General features: G+C 48.1%; 1 protein-coding gene across 2 annotated transcripts in view; it reads right to left on the reverse strand.

The window, feature by feature from the left end:
- The window catches only part of SCARB1 (scavenger receptor class B, member 1), a 210,589-nt gene that overhangs the window by 91,700 nt on the left and 96,514 nt on the right, over positions 1 to 22,375 (reverse strand). Inside the window, exon 13 of one of the 2 annotated variants that reach the window (XR_550610.1) lies at positions 12,371 to 12,866. The exons of the other annotated variant lie outside the window; for it this stretch is intronic. The gene's annotated coding sequence lies outside the window, so the exon portion shown is untranslated. Of the gene's footprint in view, positions 1 to 12,370; positions 12,867 to 22,375 lie in introns of those variants that run through there. 2 annotated transcript variants of the gene reach the window in all.

The raw sequence follows: 22,375 nt of genomic DNA on the forward strand, positions 1-22,375 counted from the left end.
ACTGAGGGTTGCGATCTCGTTGCCAGTCCCGGTCACGGTGCAGGCGCAACACTGAGGGTTGCGATCCCGTTACCGGTCACGAAAAAAGACAAAAAGGAAAAAAATAAATAAATAAAAATAAAAAAGATGACCAGTAAGGGGATCTTAACCCTTGACTTGGTGTTGTCAGCACCACGCTCACCCAGTGAGCGAACCGGCCATCCCTATATGGGATCCGAACCCGGGGCCTTGGTGTTATCAGCACCGCACTCTCCCGAGTGAGCCACGGGCCGGCCCCGTGTACTAACATTTTGAAATCCACTGAGTGTTCTACACTTAACAGCCCATCTCAATATGGACACTAGATCCGATCCTCTTTGGAAATACTTGATCTGTATTTTGATTTCATAAAATTGACAGTTGAAAGATAATCTATCCGAGTTATTCTGCAGACACTTAAAAGTCCTCCAAGAACTGAGTATCAAAAAATTGTTTTCCTTTAATATTCGCATCTGCGTTGTCCAAACCGCTTTGGTTTTTTATTTTAAGTTTAAATTAACTAAAATAAAGTAAGATATAAAATTCAGTTCCTCAGTGTAGTGGATTGAATTATGTCCCCGCAAAACTCCCTGAAGCTTGCACTGTGTTTCCCAAGTTTTATGTATTGGAAACTTAGCCCCCACTGTGACTGTGAAGAGGGTGGGAAATCCTATCATGATAATTGAAAGGTGGAGCCTTAAAGAGGTGATTAGATTGTAGGACCATGCAGTAGTGAATGGATAAAAAAGGCTGGTCAGGGCGTGGTTCTGAGGGCATTAAAAGAGGAGGAGTCTGTCTTCTCTCTCTCTGCTCTCTCTGCTTCCACCGTCTTGCAATGTGAGACCCCTGGGTCACAGTTGCCACCACCACATGGACTTTGGACTTAGCCTCAGAAACTGTAAGCAATACATTTCATTCTCTTTATAAATCACCCAGTTCCGTGTTTTCTGTTATAAGCAACACAAATGGACTAATACACTCAGTCTCACTAGCCACATTTCAAGTGTTCAGCAGCCATATGTGACGAGTGGCTATTATTTGGGTCAATGCAGTTCTAAATAAAGGAGAGAGATCATTAAAATACTCGTAAATGGAATCATTTCATGTAAATGGAATCACACAGTAGGTCCTCTTTTTTGGTCTGGCTTCTTTCATTGAGCATAATTATTTTGAGAGTCATCCATGTTGGGGGTGTATGTGCGTGTGTGTTTGTGCGTATCCACATGGTGGAAGTGCTAAGAAAGAAAGGAGAAAGCGGAAATTAAGTGGGCGTTGGGAGCTCTTTTAGCCAGAGTAGGGATCTGGATAGGCCTCTTCAGAGGTGACGTATGGGCAAAATCTTGAAGGCAGTGGAGGTCTGAGCCATGTGTGGATCTGGAAGAAGATTGTCCCAGGCAGAGGTAACAGCCCATGCAAAGGCCTTGAGGTAGGACCATGCCTGGTGTACTCAGGAAGCAGGGCAGAGGCCAGGAGGGCTGGAATGGACAGGAGAAAGGGGAGGGGTAGGAAACAAAATCAGAAAGTCTCAGGGCCAGACTGTGTGACCTGGGGGGACATTGTAAGGATTTGGCCTTCTATTGTGTCCACTGCCCCCACTCCCAGTTCATTCTCAGCCCATTCATTCTTTTCTTGTCTGGCTTTCCCCCCACCACACACACAAACTATTTAGAGAATGCTTTATTAGTGTCTGTAATCAAACCCATGTAGATAAGAACTTACATATTAAATATAGCATGTTACCACTGTACAAATGGAAAAAAAATTAAGTTTAACGTTTCTAAACCAATGTAATTGTTAATTTCTGTACAATGTGTCTGGCTTCTTTCAGCATAATTATTTTGAGAGACCTCCATGTTGTGTGTGTTCGTTCCTTTTTATTACGAAGTATTATCCCGTTGTACGGATATACCGCCATTTGCTTATCCGTTCACCTGTTGATGGACTGTTGGTTTATTTCCAGTTTGGGGCTATTACGAAGAAAGCAGCTATGAACATCTGTGTACAAGTCTTTGTGTGGACATATGCTTCCATTTTTCTTGGGTAAATACGTAGGAGTGGAATCGCTGTGTCATACTGTAAGTGTATGATTAACTTAAGAAACTCCCAAACTGTTCCAACATAATCCCACTGCTCTGAATTCTCTCCAGCTGTGTGTGAGACCCCAGTACCTCTAAACCCTCCCAATACTGGGTACTGTCAGCCTTTCTCATGTTATTCATTCTAGTTGGTACGGTGCGATCTCATTTTGATTTTGACCACAAGATCTTTAAGGTCCAGTCCAGAATACTCATTTATGCGTCCAACATGGATCAGCTGAGCACCCATGAAGCACCAGGCACAGTGCCAGGCACGAAAACAAGCACTGTTGCTGCTCTTGCGGGATGTTCAGTTTCATGTGTGAGGCTGACATTTATCAACTGTTGAGTTACAGGGGCTTTCGTGGCCTGTGATGCCCAGAGACTGGAAGCAGGGGATATGATCTACTATTAGGGGAGGCTCCTCTGAAGAGGTGGCATGTGAGCTGAGCTCTACATAATGAGTAAGACCCAGCCAGTTGAGGGGAAGGAGGCAGGAAAGAGAAGTCCAGGGAGAAAAGAAGTCCACACACAAAGGCCTATAAATGAGTTAGGACGTTTTGGCTGCAAGTAACAGCTATGAGAATGTTTATTTTATTGCACTAGACTGAATGTGTGTGTCCCACCAAAATTCATATGTTGAAATCCTAACTCCCAATGGGATGGTATGAGGAGGTGGAGTCTTTGTGGAGGTGATTCGGTCATGAGGGTCGAGCCCTTGTGAAGGTGATTGGTGCCTTTATAAAAGAGGCCTCAGAGAGCTCCTTCACTTCTTCTACCATGTGAGGACACAGCAGGAAGGTGCCATCTCTGAACCAGGACTCAGGCCCTCATCAGACACCAGATCTGCCAGTGCTTTCCTCTTGGACTTCCCAGCCTCCAGAACTGTGAGCAATAAATTTCTGTGGTATATAAGTCACTCAGTCTATGATATCTATAAGACACTCATATAACAAGAAGTCTAGAGAGGGGCAGTTTCAGGGTGATTTCGACTTCATATTATCATCAAGAACCTAGGAGCTTCTGGACTTTCTGCTCCACTATCCTCAGCGGGTCAGCCATGTTTTGCCTCATAGTCACAAAGTAGTTGCCATGGCTCCAGACAACATACCGTCACACAACAATGAGCCAAGCAGGAAGGAGGGTGAGGCAGCAAGAGGAGCTGTCTTCTCACATGTTTCTCTCTTACTAAAGGGAAAAATCTCAATGCAGAGTAACAAAAACACCAAAAAAAAAAGAAAGGGAAAAATCTTCACCCAGCAGAACTCCCCTAACATTTTATTCGCTAGAACTGGGTCTTTTTTTTTTTTTTTTTTTTTTTTTTTTTTTTTTTTTTTTTTTTTTTTTTTTTTTTTTTGTCCTTTTTGAGACCCTCCGCACCGCGCTCAGCCAGTGAGTGCTGTGAGCGCACCAGTCATCCCTATATAGGATCCGAACCTGCAGCGGGAGCGCTGCTGTGCTCCCAGCACCGCACCCTCCTGAGTGCACCATGGGCTCGGCCCAGAACTGGGTCTTATGCCTGCCCCAAACCAATAAGAAATAGGATTCCCTTAGCCCCATCATAATTAACCCCCTGGGACAGGGTGACTCACGCTGCCTCACCCCACACCCCCCAAAATAAAACCTGGTCTCTGTCAGAAAGGAAAGGAAGGGAATTATTGCTGGCTAGGTGCCGACCAGGGCCTGCCTGGATCAGGCTATTGTTAACTGAATTGGTGGCCATTTTAGGAATGTCTAGGTTGCCAGCCTGAAAGGATTCACTCAAGGTGACATGGCAAAATCAGAGGGACAGGCCAGGCAACCTTATCCCAAACACCAGGACTTAGTCCCCAAGTGTCCTTCTAGGCCCCACGAGGACCCAGTGGGGGTCACAGCTGGGAGCAAGGGGTGCATTCCATGAGCCCTACCCCCAGGCTTTCTGAGTGAGGGTCTGCTGTGGATTGAACCTTCCCCCAAAACTCACTGATGCTTGACTCCCACTGTTAACAGTGTTAAGAAGGTGGGAAATCCAATTATGGTATTTGAAAGGTGGAGCCTTTAAGAGGCGATTGGATTGTGAGGACTGTGCCCTCCCGGTTGATCCATTCGTGGAGCAATGAGCATGGTTCTAATGGCTTCATAAGTAGGGCAAGTAAGAAGGTTAGCTCTCTCTTGCTCAGCCCATTCTGGCCATGTGACACCCTTGTCTCCAGAGAACCCTGTAGAGAGTTACCACCAGGAAGAAGCCCTCACCAGATAAGTAGGGCAAGTAAGAAGGTTAGCTCTCTCTTGCTCAGCCCATTCTGGCCACGTGACACCCTTGTCTCCAGAGAACCCTGTAGAGAGTTACCACCAGGAAGAAGCCCTCACCAGATGTGTTCCCTGGACCTTGGATTTCCCAGCCTCCAAAACTGTAAGCAATAAATTTCATTCCTTTATAAATTACCCAGTTTCAGGTATGCTGTTATAAGCAACAGAAACGGACTAATACAGGGTCCCTGCCCTCTCCTCCCATGCCCCACTGAGACATGGGGAGCGAGGCTGGGACTGGTAGCAGCTCAAATCCTCCTTGGCCTGGTCCCAGTCCAGGTACTCCAGCAGTCCTGTCTTTTCACTCTCCTGCAGGAAACATATTGGCCATTCCAGAAACAGCTCTAAAGGTGAAGGTCTACTTGGAACAGGAAAAATCAAATGGCGGCTCCATCCCCACACAGCTGAAGAATTCCACCTCCACCCTCCCTTGCAGACACAGGTGGTCAACGAGGGACAAGCAGAAGATGTTAGGCAGGGCTCTTTGGAAATCATTCTTTTTTTTAAAAGACCGATGTATTGAGGCAGTAATTTATATATAGTATTTAGTAGCATTCCACCACTGTTCAGGAATTTTGTGAACAATTGTTAAGCTGTATCTTCAAATTGGCCATGATGGGAGTATTTACACCATGGGAATTGGCAAACACTACACAACAGGGCCCCAGCCAGCCCCCTCTATCACCAACCACCACCACCACAAAAAAAAAAAAAAAGAAAGAAAAAAGTTTTTCTAAAGCTGGCTTGAAAGCATGCTATTAATATTTAACCCTTTTTAACGAACAGTTCTTTGTTGACAAATGCACAGAGTTCGTATTTCCACCACCTCAGTGAAGGTACAGAGCAGTTCCATTCCCCACCCACAAATTCCCCAAGTCCTCTTACACTTCCCCCACCCTAGTCCTGACCAGCCACTGACCTGCTTCCTGTCTCTCTGGTTTTGCCTTTTCCAGAATGTCACATAAATAAAATCATACAGCATAGCCTTTTCAGTCTGATTTCTTTCCCTTAGCAAAATGAATTTGAGATTTACCCATGTTGTTGTGTGTATCAGTAGTCCATTCTTATTTATTACTGAGCAGTAGTTCATGTACACATATACTGCAGTTTATCCCTTTACCTGTTGAAAAACATTTGGGTTATTTCCTCTGGAAAGCTTTTAAAGAAGCCAGACTCAGCTGGAAGATATCCTTCTGCCCTTGCCCCTTTCCCCTCCTTCCTTCCTACATGTGGACGTGATGACCAGAGCTACAGCAGCTATACTGTAACCATGAGGCAAATTTAAAGGCTACAATAAGGATGGTAGTGCAAAGTGACAGAAGGAGCCTGGGTCCCTGAAGACAGTAGCCCTCAACTGCCTACCTGCCTCCAGGCTTTTTTTTTTTTTTTTTTTTTTTTGGGCAACTGGCCGGGATAGGGTAGACTTCTTATAGTAAGAGAAAAGTAACTGCTTTTTCATCTAATCTCCTCTTAAATGGGTTTTCTATTACTCACAGCCAAATTTGATTCTAACAGATACACTGAGCAAAGTCTGAATTTCTTTCTCTCTCCCTGCAGATTTCTCCAGAAGGAGGGGAAAGGGGTGCTGGAGGGACAGATGCTGTAGGTAGGAGAGACAAGACCATAACATGAGACAGATCATAGGTCAGCACTGAGAAGACCCTCCAAGCCAAGTGGCCATTCCTCCTCCCTCTTAGAGGGTGTATTAGTTTTTGAAGCTGCATGACAAATCACCACTAATTTAGAAGATTAAAAGAACACAAATGTATTATCTCACAGCTGGTCAGGAGTCCAGGAACAGGTTAGCTGGGTCCTCTGCTCGGGGTCTCATGTGGTTGAAATCAAGGTGTCAGCAGGGTTGTGATCTCCTCTGGGGCTCAGGGTCCTCTTCCAAACTCCCTTGGGGTTTGGCAAAATTCAGTAGGACTGAGAGCCCCACTTTCTTGCTGGCCATCAGCCAGGGCTTGCTCTCACAACAAGGCAGCTTACTTCAAAGCCAGCAGGGTTTTGTCTGCCACTCCAAACTTTTATATAAGGTAATGTAATCATGGGAGTGACTATGTAAAGCTACATGACTACGCCAATTGTCCCAGTTGTCGGGTTAGCAACAGCGATGCTAAAGCCAATATGTTGCATTATTTTAGTTATACTAAGTTTCCATTTGTATCGTCAGGGCTAGGGCTCAAACCCTTCAAACCCATTGTATAGACTGGCTCACCAGACCCCTCACGTGCAGGTCCACAAGCTAGGTAACTAGGAAAGGTGCAAGGAGCCATTGGCAGATGACACAAGCTCAGTCCTCAGCAGCAGCAGTGGTGGCCTCCCGAGGGTCCTGGAGGCTCTGGCAGCAACAGCCTCCAGCAGCAGTAGCGGCCTCCCTGTGGCATCCCCGGGGTGGGGGGCCTGTGGGTCAGAGCCGCTCATCCTTTATACTTAGGTCCATAACCCAGGACACATGGGTGCTCATACACAATTACATTTGATTTACATCAAATGCTCGGCAAGATTCTGAACATCTGAGGGGCCCTGACCATTTTTCTATATTTTCCCAACAGACTATATCTTCACTTTTTGTCATAGCATAACCTAATCAAGGAAGCAACTATCCCATCATATTCACACTCAAAGGGAGGAGATAATAGAAGGTGTCTATTGTATAGCAAGGGAGGGAATCTTGCAGGCCCTTTTGGGATTCTGCCTACCACAGAGGACAAGGCTTTGGAGGAGGCCTGGCCTAGTACAGATGCTAAACCCCGAAGAGGCCCAGGAAGGCCCAGCGTTCCCCGGGGTTGTGTCCACAGTCTGACCAGTAATCCTCCACTAGCCAATTTCCAGCACAAATTGCTAACTCGTCTCTCTTCATGAAGCAGATGCTATCACACAATTCAGGAGTGGTAAAGGAAGCAGGGACAATTCGGGAGAAGGCTAGACCTATGTGGGGAGCCTCGATGGGCCTGGGCGGTAGGCTGGCAGGCGCCGCTTCATGTAACCAGAAGACAAAAGGCCAGAGAGGGGCGGAGTTAGGATTAGATTCAGTTGCATGTAATAAAAAATCCATTTACAAGGCAGGGCCAGGATGTACGGGGAATTCCCAGTGGCTGCTGCCTATAAATAGGAAACAGATGCAGCTGCCTACAGACTGTTACCTCCATTCGACAGATCAAGAAACTCGTGTTCAGGGAGGTTAAGTGACCTGCCCAGGATCACAGAGCTAGTAAGTGGCAGAGCTGGGATGTGAACCCATTTAATTTGACTTTCTGTCACTTGCAACCAATAGGTCCTGATTAATGTGTCATGTGACCCTTGGCACCCTTTCTGAGCCAAACCAGGGAGGGAGTTTCTGAAATTTTTGTTGCATGTGTCTCTGTGGTGGGGGGCGGGGAGCTGGGTTACAACACAGAATGTATTTTCTACATGAGTTGTGTTTTTGAATGTTTGTAAACTCCGCAGAGTGTCATCCCCAGGTCAGCAATGAGATCCTCTAGGGGTTTGTTAGCAGTGCAGTCTTGGCCCCCACTTTAGACCTATTAAGCAGAATCTGCCTCTTAGCAAGATCCCCAGTGAGTCGTGTGCTCTTTTGAGAAGCCAATGTTTGGACAGATACCAAAGAGGACCCACCATGCCTCAGGCTTGGCAGAGGGCTCTGGAGCGCCCTCTAAGCCCTCAAGGCTCCCCAGGGTTGTCACAGGGGACTGAAAACAGAACCCCTGAGCGTTTCCCACCCACCCCTCACCATGCCAGCCGCTGCCTCCCAGCCTCTGTTCTCTCTGGCATGCTGCCTAGGTCTTTGCACCCACCTGGGCCCCTCAGCCCTGCCTGGAGTCTAGGGCCCACCCCCCACCCAGCTTGCCTCCCAGGACCACTCAGAACAGGGCCCAGCAAGCTTCCCAGATGTGGAGGAGAGACTTCCCTCAAAGAACCAGATCACAAAACTGGCAGCGAGGGAGCTCCCAGGAAAAGCAAAGACCTCAGCAGGAGGGACGGAAGTTAGACAGTCAGACAAGCGCTGTGGTGTGGTCACTGCCACACTTTCTGACTCCTGCTCTTCCCAGTGGGGACCTTGAGAACATCCATCCATTCATCCATCCAACACCTAACTGAGGTCACAGTAAGTGCCGGGAACTGCTCCAGGAACTGGGGAGACAACCGCAAACAGATAGACATCCTGCCACTATCCCACAGTGACTTATGAACTCACCAAACTGCCCTGGGCCTCGGTTTCCCCACTGGCAAAATGCAGGAGTTAAACAAGAGGCCACCAAAACCTCCTCACTTTGATCTTTCTTTTGCGATGACAGTTAATAAGGGTGCCCGGCAAACAGGAAGTGCTCAGTGGCAGTCTGCCGAATGAATGGATGCACGGAGGGCTAGAAGACATGGTGTGGCAGGGCTGCAGGCCACCCCTTCCTTCCTGCAGAAGTCTGACTTTACACAGGCAGCTGCTCAGTGGCAGTCTGCCGAATGAATGGATGCACGGAGGGCTAGAAGACACGGTGTGGCAGGGCTGCAGGCCACCCCTTCCTTCCTGCAGAAGTCTGACTTTACACAGGCAGCCATATGCCTGGCCATAGGCGACGCATCAGTGGTATGTTAATTCTGTTCCCTTTTGCCAGTGATATGGTCATGTGACTCACTTCTCTGACCAATAAGACCTAAAAGGAAGTCTGCTGGGAACTCAGGGAAAAACTGCTTCCTGATATAAGAGAAATGCACAGAGACCCCCTTCACTCCCTGCCCAGCCCCTTTCTTCCTGTTTGAGGTGCTATTATGTAAAGAAATGATGCCAGGAGCATCTGCAGCCACATTGGGGCCCTGAGGCGAGAAAGATGGCAACATGATGGGAAGTGACCTAGGCACCCTCTCTGACCCACATCTGGTCTTCAGTGACATCACAGAGCTACTGAGCCACACCTGGAACCTCCTGCCTCTAGACTTCTCAAATTAAATTAAATGGCTTTATCATCTACACCATAGTTGGGCTTCCTGTTACCTGCAGCTGAGGCATGCTAAACAATCCAATAAGTCAGTTCTTCAAAGCCCATTCTTACTCATCTTCCAGTGCTCAGCTCAAATGTCCCTTTCCCACAGAAAACTCTGACTGGCCCCCACCCCAGATCCTGTCAGACTTACCACAATGTCTGTTTCAACACACTTACCACAGTTGTAATTTAATCTGCCAGGAGAGTTGAAGATAAATCCCTAACCCCAACCTCTAAAGTGGGCCATATAGAAGAAAGTCACTTTTCCAGGGCTCTCTGTGAGTCAGAACCCTGGGCTGGAGAGAGGCTGGGGATGTATCCACTCAGTAACTGATGGATTCCTAGCCAACCTCAAAGTCAACAGTGACACCACAGGAAGCCAAATTGCATCAGAGTTCATAGCTAAGGCCAAGGGGCCTCGGCCTTGCCATTTCCTAGCTCTGTGCTCTTGGGCAAATTATTTCACTTCCATGAGCCTTGGTTTCCCCATCTGTAAAATGAGAACAATAATACCTCAAAGATCACTGGGAGGGTTAAACAGGAGCAATGAAGGGACACAGCTTACCATGTGGAGGCCCTTTTCCCTGCGGTGGGAAGATAGCATGACACTGGTCAGGAGGATGACACCCACACTCGGGATACACAGGAACAAGGTTGTCCAGTAACTGAAGCATGGCCAGGGTCATCTCACAAACTCTCTACTCCAGCTTCCCACGGGGTGCTCCAAGATATGAGCTGTCATAAACCCTTCATTACCCCCAACAACAAAGCAGTGTTATGGCCAGGGTCATCTCACAAACTCTCTACTCCAGCTTCCCAGGGGGTGCTCCAAGATATGAGCTGTCATAAACCCTTCATTACCCCCAACAACAAAGCAGTGTTCCCTGCACCTCCTGATGGTCAGAGGTCATGGCCAGGCCACTGCTGATGGTCACCTGTCAGGCCCTGGCTGTTTCCTGCTGCTGTGGTAGAATGACATGGGAGGGATGACAGGAAGGCACTTTTCTATCCAAAGTGTAATCAACCCTGCAACTACTCTAGCCTCACTATGAGGAAAGGCTGATGAATAACGATAATATCTGACATCTCTTGAGCATCTGTGTGCCAGATGTGTTCTAGCACTTTCTATTAACTTATTTAGTCCTCAGAACATCCCTGTACAGTAAATACTATTATCACCTCTATTTTACCGATGAAAACTGAGGTTCAGAGAGGTTAAGTAACTTGCCCAGGGTCACACAGTTAATAAGTGGCAGAGCTGGGATTTGAACCCATTTGACTTGGCATTCTGTCATTTGTAGCCAGTGAGTGCTGATTAATGTGGCATGTGACCCTAGGCACCCTCTCTGAACCAAACCAGGGGGGAAGCTGGCACTGAGAAGCCCCTTCCTTCTCAGCAAATGGGCCAAAGTCCCAGCATTCCTACTCTGACAGAAACCCCGGCAAATGATGGCTGGCGCCAAGACCAGAAAGAAAAATAGTCAGACTGGGTCAGGAGCCACGTTTCTCTCTCACATGGCACCAGCAGACCTGAGAAGCTTAACCCAGAAGGTCACGCATCTCCTTTGAAGTCTGAGTCACCAGATGAAGATCCCATTTAATGCCCCAATAAAGCAAAACCACTGAGAAAACAAACTCAAGAGGCCGCCCAAGCGTGAGCATACTCACCATCCAGGATCCCTGGGCTGGTTCCACAGTAACGGGGCTGGGTCCACAGAAATGGGTCTAGTTTTGAAGCCAGCCTGTTGCTCAAGGATGACCCCAACCTGGGAAGACACCGGCTGTGACTAGCAGCCCCATTTTACAGGTAAGGCAATGGAGGGCCAGAGAGGTTGCACCACCTACCCAAGGTCACACAGTTCATGAGACAGGAAATTAGGAGTAAAACTAAGGTCTCCCAGTGTCCCCCAATGCTTTTTCCTCCTGCCTCAAGCTGGGTGAGAATTCTCTCTCCTCTCCTGCAGAGAATGCTGCCAATATTTGGCTACACTGCATTCGTTCCCCTTTTTAATGGGAGCATAACCCTGTATTTCCTCCACCTGCCAGGACTCTAGTCCAGAATGTTCAGGTGGCCTCCACCCCAAAAAGTAAAGCCTGCAACCCTGGCCTGGCCAATCAGAGCACTGCTAGCCAGGTGACTCGCTCTGAGATGGGCATGTGACCCAAGCTGGTCCAATACGAGTGATCACTAGGACCTGTGCAGGACTTACAGGGGGCGGAGGGGAACACTTCATGTTTTCTCCTAGACTTAAACCAAGGGAGATGTGAGTTAAAGCAACACACATTATCTTACAGTTCTGGAGGTCAGAAGTCCAAAATGGGCCACACTGGGCTAAAATCAAGATGTCAGCAAAGCTGTGCGCTCTCTGGAGGCTCCAGGGGAGAATCTATTCCTTCCCTTTTCCAGCTTCCGGAGGCCACCCACATTCCATGGCACATGGTCCCTCCCAGCAATAGCATCACTCTGGCTTCTCCTTCTGTAGTCACATCTCCTCTTTCTGACTCTCTTGCTCCGCTTTCACTGATAAGGACCCTCGTGATTACATTACCCTTATGATGATCCAGGAGAATCTCTTCATCTCAAGATCCTTAACTTAATCGTATCTGCAAAGTCCCTTTTGCCAGGTGAGGTAACATGGTCACAGATCCCCTGGGATTAGGACATGGGCATTTTGAGGGCTTTTAGCTTGCCTACCACAGCAATTAAAACCATGGAAGGCAGGGTGCTGGGATGGACAGAAAGTAAACCCTGCCAAATGCTGCAAGTGCTGGATCAAGCTATACCTGAAGGTGCATACTTAAGTTTGCAATTACATGATAATCGTTAAATTTCCTCTTTTGCCTAAGCTAGTTTGAGGTTTTGTTTTGTTTTACCACTTGCAGACAGAGAGGCTGAACACAGCTTCCCGCCCATAAGAATTTCACAACAACCTATCACCAGCTTGTATGGTCCATCACCAGCTCTGTCATATGAGGATGAAATTCTTTGAGAGTAAAGACAATACCTTATTCAACTTCGTATCATCAGCACCTAGCATGGTGCTTGGCACATAGGAGGTGCTGAGCAAATGTTTATTGATTGAATAACAATTTGCTGATTGGACAATTGAATAGACGCCCTCCCACATGTCCTCCCTCAGAGGCCATCACTAGGATGACAGGGCAGAGAGAAGTCTCAGCAGAATGTTTCCAGGGGTGAATTGCAGGCCAGTCATTTCCCCTCTGGGGGTGGCAGCTTCCTCAGAGAGAGGCCCTGAAGTGACCCAGACAGAAGTCCTAGAGAAAGCCTGACCTTCGTGGGCAGCCAGAGGCCCCGCCATTCTGAGCCAGCACTTCCAAATTAATCCCAGGATGGCAGCTGCAGTCCTCCACCGACAAATTTATCTGAGTCATTTCTGGTCAGGAAGCAGCTTGCTATTAAATGAGAGTCACAGCAGGTCCTTCTGCACACCCGGAAAAGGCAGACTCCTCATTATCCATAGCCACAGGGTTCGGCTGCACGGCCCTGCAAGGAGGGGTTCACAGGGCGAGGAGAGGAGCTGGAGGAGAAGTCTCCCAGGAAGGCCTACGTGTCTCGGTCCCCAGAACTGAGCTATCATTTTAATCAGCAAGGTCCCTGCAATTCCTGTTCCCACACACACCTGAGAAATGCTGCACGAGGCAGCTTCCCGCCCTCTCTTCTGCACGTACCACCCCCCACCCTCACCACAGACACACCTGGCTGTTCTTTTCCCACCGCACGTTGAAGGGTCTGATTTATCTTCTGTGGACCTTGAGGGCAGGGCTCAGCCTTTGCCAGATCCGTACTGAGCCCTGCGCTCAGCTCTTCACGTGTTTAGGTGCGGCAGTATGGCAGGCTTTGTACATGCTGTTCCTTCTAGCAGGAACACTGTTCCTCACACTGCCTAAACTTTGCCTGACTACTCTCATCCATGGATGCTCAAAGACTGATCTGAAACATTGCTTTTTGTCCATTTAGTCAACTAGTATTAATAAAAATAATTAATGATGTGTATGTAGCACTTGGGATGTACCAGGTTTGGTTCCATCTATTATAGATATACATAAGTTACCAAAAGCCTAAGAGATGGGGAAACTGAGGCATAGAATTGAAAGAGAATATGAATCTGTCCATGAACTTTTTGAATTACCCTCATAAATGACAGACTCAGGATTTGGACCCAGACAGAGGTGTCCCAAAGGTCTGGGTGCTTAACCCCTGAACCATATTAAACTGCAGACTTAGGGTTCTTAGGGCAAACTTCCTGGGCCCCTGGACTATTCCCCACTGTGCTCCCCCCAGTCCCTGCCAGACCCCATGCTCCATGAGGACAGGAGCTGCTCCATTCACCTCTGAACCCGGCACTATTATCGAATGGGTGCATCAGTACCTAAATAAATGAATGCGTGGCCAAGCTGTGTGATGCTAGGCACTTAACATGTTTGTGCCTCAGTTTCTCCTTTGTGAAATGAGGATAGTAATGTTACCTACCTTGACAAGGGCATATCTGAGTCCCTCCTATTAAGAATATGACTTATTCTTAATTAGAATAAAAATTCAAATAAGAGATAAGAGGGCAGTTCTCAAAATATATCAGCAAGTTGGGCCGGCCCGTGGCTCACTCGGGAGAGTGTGGTTCTGATAACACCAAGGCCCCAGGTTCGGATCCCATATAGGGCTGGATGGTGGGCTCACTGGGTGAGCATGGTGCTGACAACACCAAGTCAGGGGTTAAGATCCCCTTACCGGTCACAAAAAAAAAAAAAAAAAAAAAAATACATCTGCAAGTCCATGATTTTAGTCGTGCTGCCCCCAAAGAGCCCCAAGCACGGTTGACATTAAATCCTTAACAGCCTCCTGGTCTGGGCTCCCACCCAGCAGAATGAAACCAGCCATAAACACCCCGGGTAGTATGAACAGTGTACTGGTGTGGATCCAGGGTATCTGCCCCTGGGCACCTGCTGGGGGGCACTGCTCCGCCAGGCCAGGCCTCCAGCAGGCCCACACCTGCCATTGTGAACAAGCCAGGGTGGACACAAAGCAGCTGGGGTGCTGCCCAGTTGATGGGGTCACTGGGACTGTTTGCAGAGTCTGGGAGGGCACTGAGCTGAAGAAAGCAGAGGAGGATAACAGCCTGGACTCTCTCCCATGGTCTATGGCTTCTGTAACCCAGTCTCCCCAGCTTGGGTGGTGGGTTCGTGAGTGGCAAGAGGGGTCCTGTTAGGAAGCCCGTGGATGGCTCAGGATTTTAGAAGTCCACGCTAGTGGAACCCTCAAGCCTGGGGTTCCCAGAGAGCAAGATCTCAGGGTGACTCCTGGCAGTTCCTTAATTCTAAAGAAGCCGTATTTGGATCCCAGCAAACTGTAACTGGGGATTTCCAAGAAGGCTAGGAAGTTCTGGGCTTCTGCTGACAGACTAAAGACCTGCCTTCAGAAGCAGGAATCACATCTGCAAGCTGGCACTAGTGGGCAGCCGGCTTCTGCTTACACACCTCCAGGGATGGGGAGCTCACTTCTTCCTGAGTTCATGATTCAGGGTCACAGCCTGAGCTTGCCTGTGCAGAGAAGACTCCAGCTGCCACCAGCCCCGCCCAGCTCAGCTCACACAGCTAAAGTCCAGCCTCTGCTTTATGTCAAGTTCACCACAGATTCATGCCCCACCCTGCAGTCACTGAGATCAGCCCCAAATCACCAGGAAACCCAGACTCCGTCCCTCCCCCAGGGCGTTCCTTCTTCGTGGAGCTTATATTCTAGAATGGAAAGGCAGATATCCAAAAATAATCAAGGAAAGAAATCTATAATTACGAATTGTACTAAGGGCCATAGAGAGAAATGGCAAGCAGAGGAGACAGGAACTACTTTTAAGTATGAGTTCTGATACCAAAATATTTCCAGGATGTCTTTTGGGTTTGGGGGAACAAGGACTTCTCCCAGGAAGGAAAAGGAAAAAAAGAAAAAATAATAAAGGAGGTAAGAAGGGAGGAAGGAGGGAGGAGGGAAGGAAAAGGGGGGAAAGGGAAGGAAAGAGCAGGAGAAAAGAAAGGTAAGTCAGTCACCAAAACCGTAATCTAATCTGGAGTCGGCAAACCACAGCATAGATAAATCCAGCCTGTGGCCTGTTTCTGTGCATCCCATGAACTGAGAATAATTTGTACATTTTTAAAGGGTTGTAAAAAAGCAAGATAAACAAAAAACAACAAAGAATATACAACATTGACCTTATGACCCACAAAGCCTACTATCTGGTCCTTTCCAGAAAAAGTTTGCAGTCTCTGAATGTCACCAGTTGTAGCCCACCAATGCCTTTCCTGTCTGGGCCAGCCATGAAATGCAGAAAGAAGGGATAGACCAGACAGCCGAGAATTTTCCACTTCTGCCCACAAGGCCAAGTGCTATCCATCATCAACCTTTAAAAGCTGAGACCCGGAAGGTTAAGTGATTCCTGCTCCAGCTCAGTGAGGCAAGGTCAGGGGCCAGCAGGAGAATGATGTTCTCACACACCGAAGGGAAAGAGTCATCGCACAGCTTCCCCCATTATCCATTTCTCATCAGCTTCTTAGAAAACAGAGACATTAATTTTGCCTGTCCCAAGTGTGGTGTAGTGAGATTTCTGTTTTATGGAATGAGGAAGAGGAAAGGTCTATTTATCAGTCAGGGATCTTGGTTGCAAGGGATAGAAATCCCAATTCAAAGTGGCTAAAGCAGGAAAGAGAATTTATGTATTGGCTCATGTTACTGAAAAGTACAGGAATTGGATGAGCTTCAGGCATAGCTGGCTCCAGGGGCTTGAAATGGCACCATCAGGACTCATTTTCTCCATCTCTTCTGGGTTGGTTTTATTCTCAGGCAGGCTCTTCCTCTTCATGAGGCAAGATGGCACCAGTGGCACAGACTGCGTCCCATCTACTTGCCAATCCCGGTAGAAAGAGATTCGCTCCTTCAATGGTTCTAGAAATGAATCTCATTGAACCCTGCCTGGATCACATGACCTCCTCTGAACCAATGACTGTGGTCAAGGGATGGGATGATCTGATTGACCAAGCTTTGGTCATGTGATCCTCCAGGAGTGGGGTAGGAGGGGTCAGCCCCACCTGAAATGCAGATGCTGAGAGGAGGGAAGAGAACCCCCAACAAGATCAGGGGGCCCTTAAGAGGAGGAACAGATGCTGTGCTGTCAAAAGCAACAGTGGTCCCCTACAGAAGCAAACCAATATTTCTCAGGCTCCTTTACTAAGTCTCATGGCCACCCATTTTACAGTTGAGTAAACTGAGATCTTGGAGGTGAAGTTAGTTTGTGATGGAAGCAGCGTTCCAGTTCTAATCTGGGTGTGATTCATAATCCTGCTACCCACACTGACCATCAAACATCCCTCATCCTGCCCTCCAAGACCCTAGGAACGCTGTACACAGTCAGTGTGCAATAAATGCCCATCACATCAAATTCTTAAGTGTCTGCCCCCCATGGAGCACAAGATGCCTGAGGGCAGAGACCTGTCTTGTTCCCTGCAGCAGCCCTGGCACCTAACGCATAGGAGGAGCTCTACAAATAGTCAGTAGATGAACATATCCTTAGTGCCTACACATAGTAGGTGCTTAACAGATATTTGGGGAATAAATGAACAAATCTCAGCAAGACTGCTCAAATGTTTCTGCATCAACAAGAGAGAGAGAGATGGAGAGATTGGAGGCTGGGGGTGGGGGGAGGGAGAATGAATGAATGAATGAATGAATGAATGAATGAAAACAACCTTTTCTAGAGTTGAGCACACCAAGGAGGATCCACAGTCCTTGCAAAAGGTCCCAGACAGTGAGAGTGTGAAGGTTGCTTGGAGAGCAGAACCCAGTTTTGGAAAGGGAGGCCAGGCCTTTGCCAGCCGCAAGAGTGGGTGGTAGGGCTGGCAGCGGAAGCAGAAGGAAGCCAGGCCAGCCAGAGCCTGAACAGGCTGTGCCAGGGACACTGCACCCTGGGCCGGGCCTGCTTCCCCGGCCCGCCCCTGACCTTGTCCGATTCCACAACACAGCATCCATTGTAAGTGGGTAATTGGGTTCTGGTGCATCCCCTCCCCCGGCTTGGGGGTGGAAACACAGGGAAACACAATCTGTTTTCTATTTGTCATGGCTGCCAAGACATCACTCCCTCCCCCACACTCCTCCCCCGGGCCCCTACTGAGCCACAGCTGCTGTGACATTCCTTGGTCTGGGCTGAGCAAGGATTGGAGCTGCCCTCCCAGGCTGGCTAACCCAAGAGAAACAACATTGCAAAAACCTAAAAGCAGCCTATCTGGCCTCCTGGTTTTGTTCTCTCTTCTCACCCATGGGAAGCAGTAACTATATCCCTAACTTAAGTCTTTCAACCAAAAGGACGGATTTACATCCTGGCTCCTTCTCTTTTTAGCTGTGTGACCTGGGGTCAGTCACTCAACCTCTCTGTACCTCCATTTCCTCATCTGTAAAACAGGGAGGATAGTAATCAGGAAAGGCTGGAGGTTGTCTCGAGTATTACATGTGCTAATACAGGCACAGTACTGGGCTCACAGTAAGTATTTGGTAGTAGTTAGCTGCTATTCAATTTATTCTTCTAATGGAATTGGAGCTTCTTGGTTTCAGTTGAGTTTGCAGAGTTGGGTCTCTGTCCCACACTTTGAAATAAGGGAAACCAGGGCAAATGCTCAGGGAGGTCTTGTGCATGGGCAGCAGGGCTGTCTCTCTCTTCTGCCCACTCACATGCAGAGGACCTGCTGGATGTCTCCGGCACGCTGAGCTGATTCTGATGGGAGAGAAGCAGAGAAGTGAGAGAAGGGACATAAAAAGAAGCTGAGGTTTGGCTCCTGCCCGCAAGGGGCTGACAACCCACTGTATTGGGTTAGAAGACAAATGGGCTCTGGTGACCTGTCCCTAAGCTCCTAAATTCTATAGGAGTTGAGGGAACGCAGCAGGCATGGAGGGTTTCCTGGAGGAGGTGAGCCAGGTTTAAATCCTGCCTCTGCTGTGGATCTTGGGCAAGGTCTTCTTCACCTGTCTGGGCCTTGTGACCTCATCTTTTGGGGACTTCTTCAAGAAAAAGAGCAGCCCAAGTTAGCCGGGCCTTTCCCAGACAGGATTAGGGCAATTTCAGAAAAAAATAAAACAACTTGAACTTGGCTTATTTTGGATGAAATCCTGTGGAGGCCTTGGCCTGGTGTTCAGAGTGACCTGGCTACCAGCACTTGGGGCTCCACCCCCAGGCCCTGAACACCTTGGGCAAGTCACCTAAATGCCCTCAGACTCAGATTCCCCATCCATAAAATGGGACACCAGAAAACGCAGGGTGAGAGCTTAAGCTAACAGACTTGGCACACAGTAACTACTCAACAGATCGTAGCAACTACTCCCAATTCCTAGAGCCAACGGGTGACTGAGAAGAGAGGGAGCCACAGGTAGCAGAGGCCAAGGCTTATTTGTAGGGGCCGGTAAGCACCCTGCACTCCCCTTTCAATGAATAAACTTGGACATAACATTAATGCCCAGCATGCATTCTTTAATGACCTCAGGTGCATAAAATTGGATTAATCATCATCTCCTGACTCAATTCCATTGTTGGCGGGTGCCTGGCCTGTTTTTACTTTATAGGTCTATTTATTTCTTCATTGCTTTTTGTACTTTTTAGTTTGATGTTTCATAATATAATGGGCATTTACGAATCCACCTCCCAATACAAGAACAAACACTGACTCATGCAGGTACCCACGCCTCCTGGCTTCTTCAGGAAGTACACCTCATTCCTCTATCTAACAACACTTATTTTGTCCTCGCTATGGCACAGAAACACGATCCCCCATGTGTGTTTATCATTCCCCTTGCTTTTTTACATAAAGGTTGCTGGCATGAGGATGTCTGCGTGTGCGCCTAAGCCAGTGGCTCTCACATGAGAGTGTGTGAAAACAGAGAGGCCGGGCCCACCCGGGGCTCCAGGTCAGAAGGTCTGGGGCAGGGCCTGAGAATGTGCATTTCTAACAAGTTTCCAGGGGCTGCCGCTGTTGCTCTGGGGACCACACTTTGAGAACCACAACCCTAAACTATTATTCAGTTCTAGTTGATTCTAAACTTTGTAACAGGGTGTCATGTTATATGTAGTGTTCTGTAACTAGATTTTTTTACTCTACACCAGTGATTTTCAATTTTGCTGGAGGCAAATGTCCTCCAGGGGATATTTGGCAGTGTCTGGAGACATTTTTGTTTGTCACGACTGGTGGGAGGGGGTGAAACTGGCATCTAATGGGTTGGCCCCAGGGATGCTGCTGAATGGCCTACAATGCACAGGACAGCCCCACAGCAAGGAATGATCTGGCCCCAAATGTCAGTAATCCCAAGAGAAATGAAGACATATGTGCACACAAGAACTTGTACACAAATGTTCATAGCAGCAATATTCATAACAGCCAAAAAGTGGGAACAACCCAAATGTCCACCAACTGAGGAATGGATAAACACAATGTGGTATATCCATACACAGTGGAATATTATTCAGCCATAAAAAGGAATCAGGCACTGACACATGCTACAACATGGATGAGCCTTGAATACATGATGCTGAGTGAAAGAAGCCAGACACAAAAGGCTACATACTGTATGCTTCCATCTATATAAAATGTCCAGAATAGGCAAATCCATATGGAAAGTAGGTTGGTGGTTGCCAGGGCTGGGGGAGAACGGAGTAGGAAGCAACTGCTTAATGGGGACAGGGTTTCCTTCTGAGGCATGACAGTGGCGCTGCTGTACACATTCTCATACATGCTGCCCAGGGTGTGTGTGCAAAAGCTTCGCTTTGGCACGTACTTAGGAGAAAAATTCCTGAGTCTCAAGGAATAGGAAAGTTCAGTTTTACAAGAAAATGCCAGCACTTTGTTGAGCACTGATGACTCACTGCAGGCACGGGGCTAAGTACCTATTTTCTCTGAATCGCCCCTACAGTAGCATTACCACATTCATTTGAGAGATGAGAAACTGAGGCTCGGAGAGGTGAATTAACTGGCTGGCCCGAAAGTGGCAGAGCTGACATAAGCTCGTAGCTACCTACCCTACAGCTAACTCCCTTCCAGCCTGAGAGATAGGCTTCTCCAAGCAGGCATACTGCAAGCAAGGGAGGGGCTCAGCAGGAGCTGCGACCTCCCCCTGGAATGGCTTTTGATTATTTCACCAGCTGCATCCAGCCCAGCCCAGCCCAGCCCAGCAGTGACCACGTGTTTAGAAAACAGTCCTTGCTTCTGAGATGTACATATGCAACAGCCTCCAAGAGGCTGCCCAGAGCGTGGCCTGCTGACCTTCCTAAATGGCTGGCAAGCCTACGTCACACATCACAGCCATCTATCTCCTCAGGCACCAGAACCCTCCACCACCCCAGTTCCTCCTACCTCCAAAGTCCAAAACGGGTTTGCACAGCCAAGCAGGGCAGAAGAGTACAGCAGGCCTGGTTCCGAATCCCAGTTTTATTCTGAACTTACCATGGGGCAGTGACCTGACCTCTCTAAGCCGCAGAATCCTCACTTAATAAAACAGGGATATAAGGCAGCTGGTATTCGTGTCAGCTACAAACCCAGGTCTGCAAGGTATAATCAATTTTTATTTCTTTGCAGTCAACTTAGAGCTGATTTCAAACCCTCATCCTCCCAGAATGATGGAAGATTCAGTCTCAGCCTCAGGACTGGGTCTCTTCCATGCTGGGTCGGATCAAAGACCAAATGTCCAAGAGGTTCCTCTGGTCACTGATCCCCTGGGGACCCCAGATACGATGGGGCCCTTCTGGTGGGAAATTCTTCAGCATCCATGTCTCGTGTGTCGGGGGGTGGGGGGGGCGGCACTGTCTGCACCGGAACCTCTTTGGTTAGATGCCCCTTCCTAGTGCATGACACAGCTTGATCCTGTCACCTCCTGGGCATTGTCACAGGATGAGGTCACCAGGCCCACCTCTGCCTCCACCCAGCATGTGAAAATCTCACTCCTTCTCTCCATCCCCCTCCAGAACCAGTAACAGCTTCTTGGGGAGCCCAGATGTGGCCCACCTGTGGTACCTCCTGCTGCACAGGAATAGGTCTGTGGCCTGAGATGCCACCTCCCAGCCTCCCCTTCCCCTGATGAAATGTGAGCGGAACGGCTTGTGTGACTTCTGCACCCCCCGCTTAACAGGGAAGGGTCTGCCCTCAGTTTTTTCCTCTCCCTCTTTCTAATAGCTGGAATGTGAGTTAGTGTTGACTCTGCTTCAACCCTGCCATAAAGGACCATATATATCCTAGGGGTCATGGAACAAGATGGGAGGACCTGTTCAGGTCCCCAAATGACTGTGGAACAAAGCTCCTGGCTGCCCCTACACTGTTCCTTCAGAATTCTCACATTAGGGAGAAACAAACTTTTGTCTTGCTTTGACCAATGGGTGTTGGGGTTTCTTTGTTACAGTGGCTGAGCCTATATTTTGACTGATATATCAAGTTTTCACAAAAGGCAGATATAGACTGACTGTCTTCTAATCTCTGCCCAGGAAAAAAAAAATCAAGAAAAGGGCTGGAAACAGCATGGAAACAGTGGAAAACAGTATGGAGCTTCCTTAGAGAACTAAAAAATAGATCTACCTTACAACCCAGCTATCCCACTACTGGGTATAGACCCAAAGGAAATGAAATCAATCTATCAAAAAGACACCTGCACTCCCCTGTTCATTGCAACACTATTCACAATAACCAAGAGATGGAATCAACCTAAACGCCTATCAACGGATAAATGGATAAAAAACCGTGGTATATATACACAATGGAATACTATTCAGCTATAAAAAGAAATGATATCCTATCACTTGCAATAACATAGGTGGAACTGGAAACCATCATGTTAAGTGAGGTAAGTCAGGCACAGAAAGACAAATACTGCATGATCTCACTCATATGTGGAATCTAAGGGGGAAAAAAAGTGGTTCTCATAGAAGTAACGAGTGGAACAGTGGTTACGAGAGGCTGGAGGGGAGGCAGACAGAGGGGAGGAGAAGG

This window comes from Galeopterus variegatus, unplaced genomic scaffold (assembly GCF_000696425.1).
Source record: "Galeopterus variegatus unplaced genomic scaffold, G_variegatus-3.0.2 Scaffold1028, whole genome shotgun sequence".
Classification (NCBI taxonomy): Eukaryota; Metazoa; Chordata; class Mammalia; order Dermoptera; family Cynocephalidae; genus Galeopterus; species Galeopterus variegatus.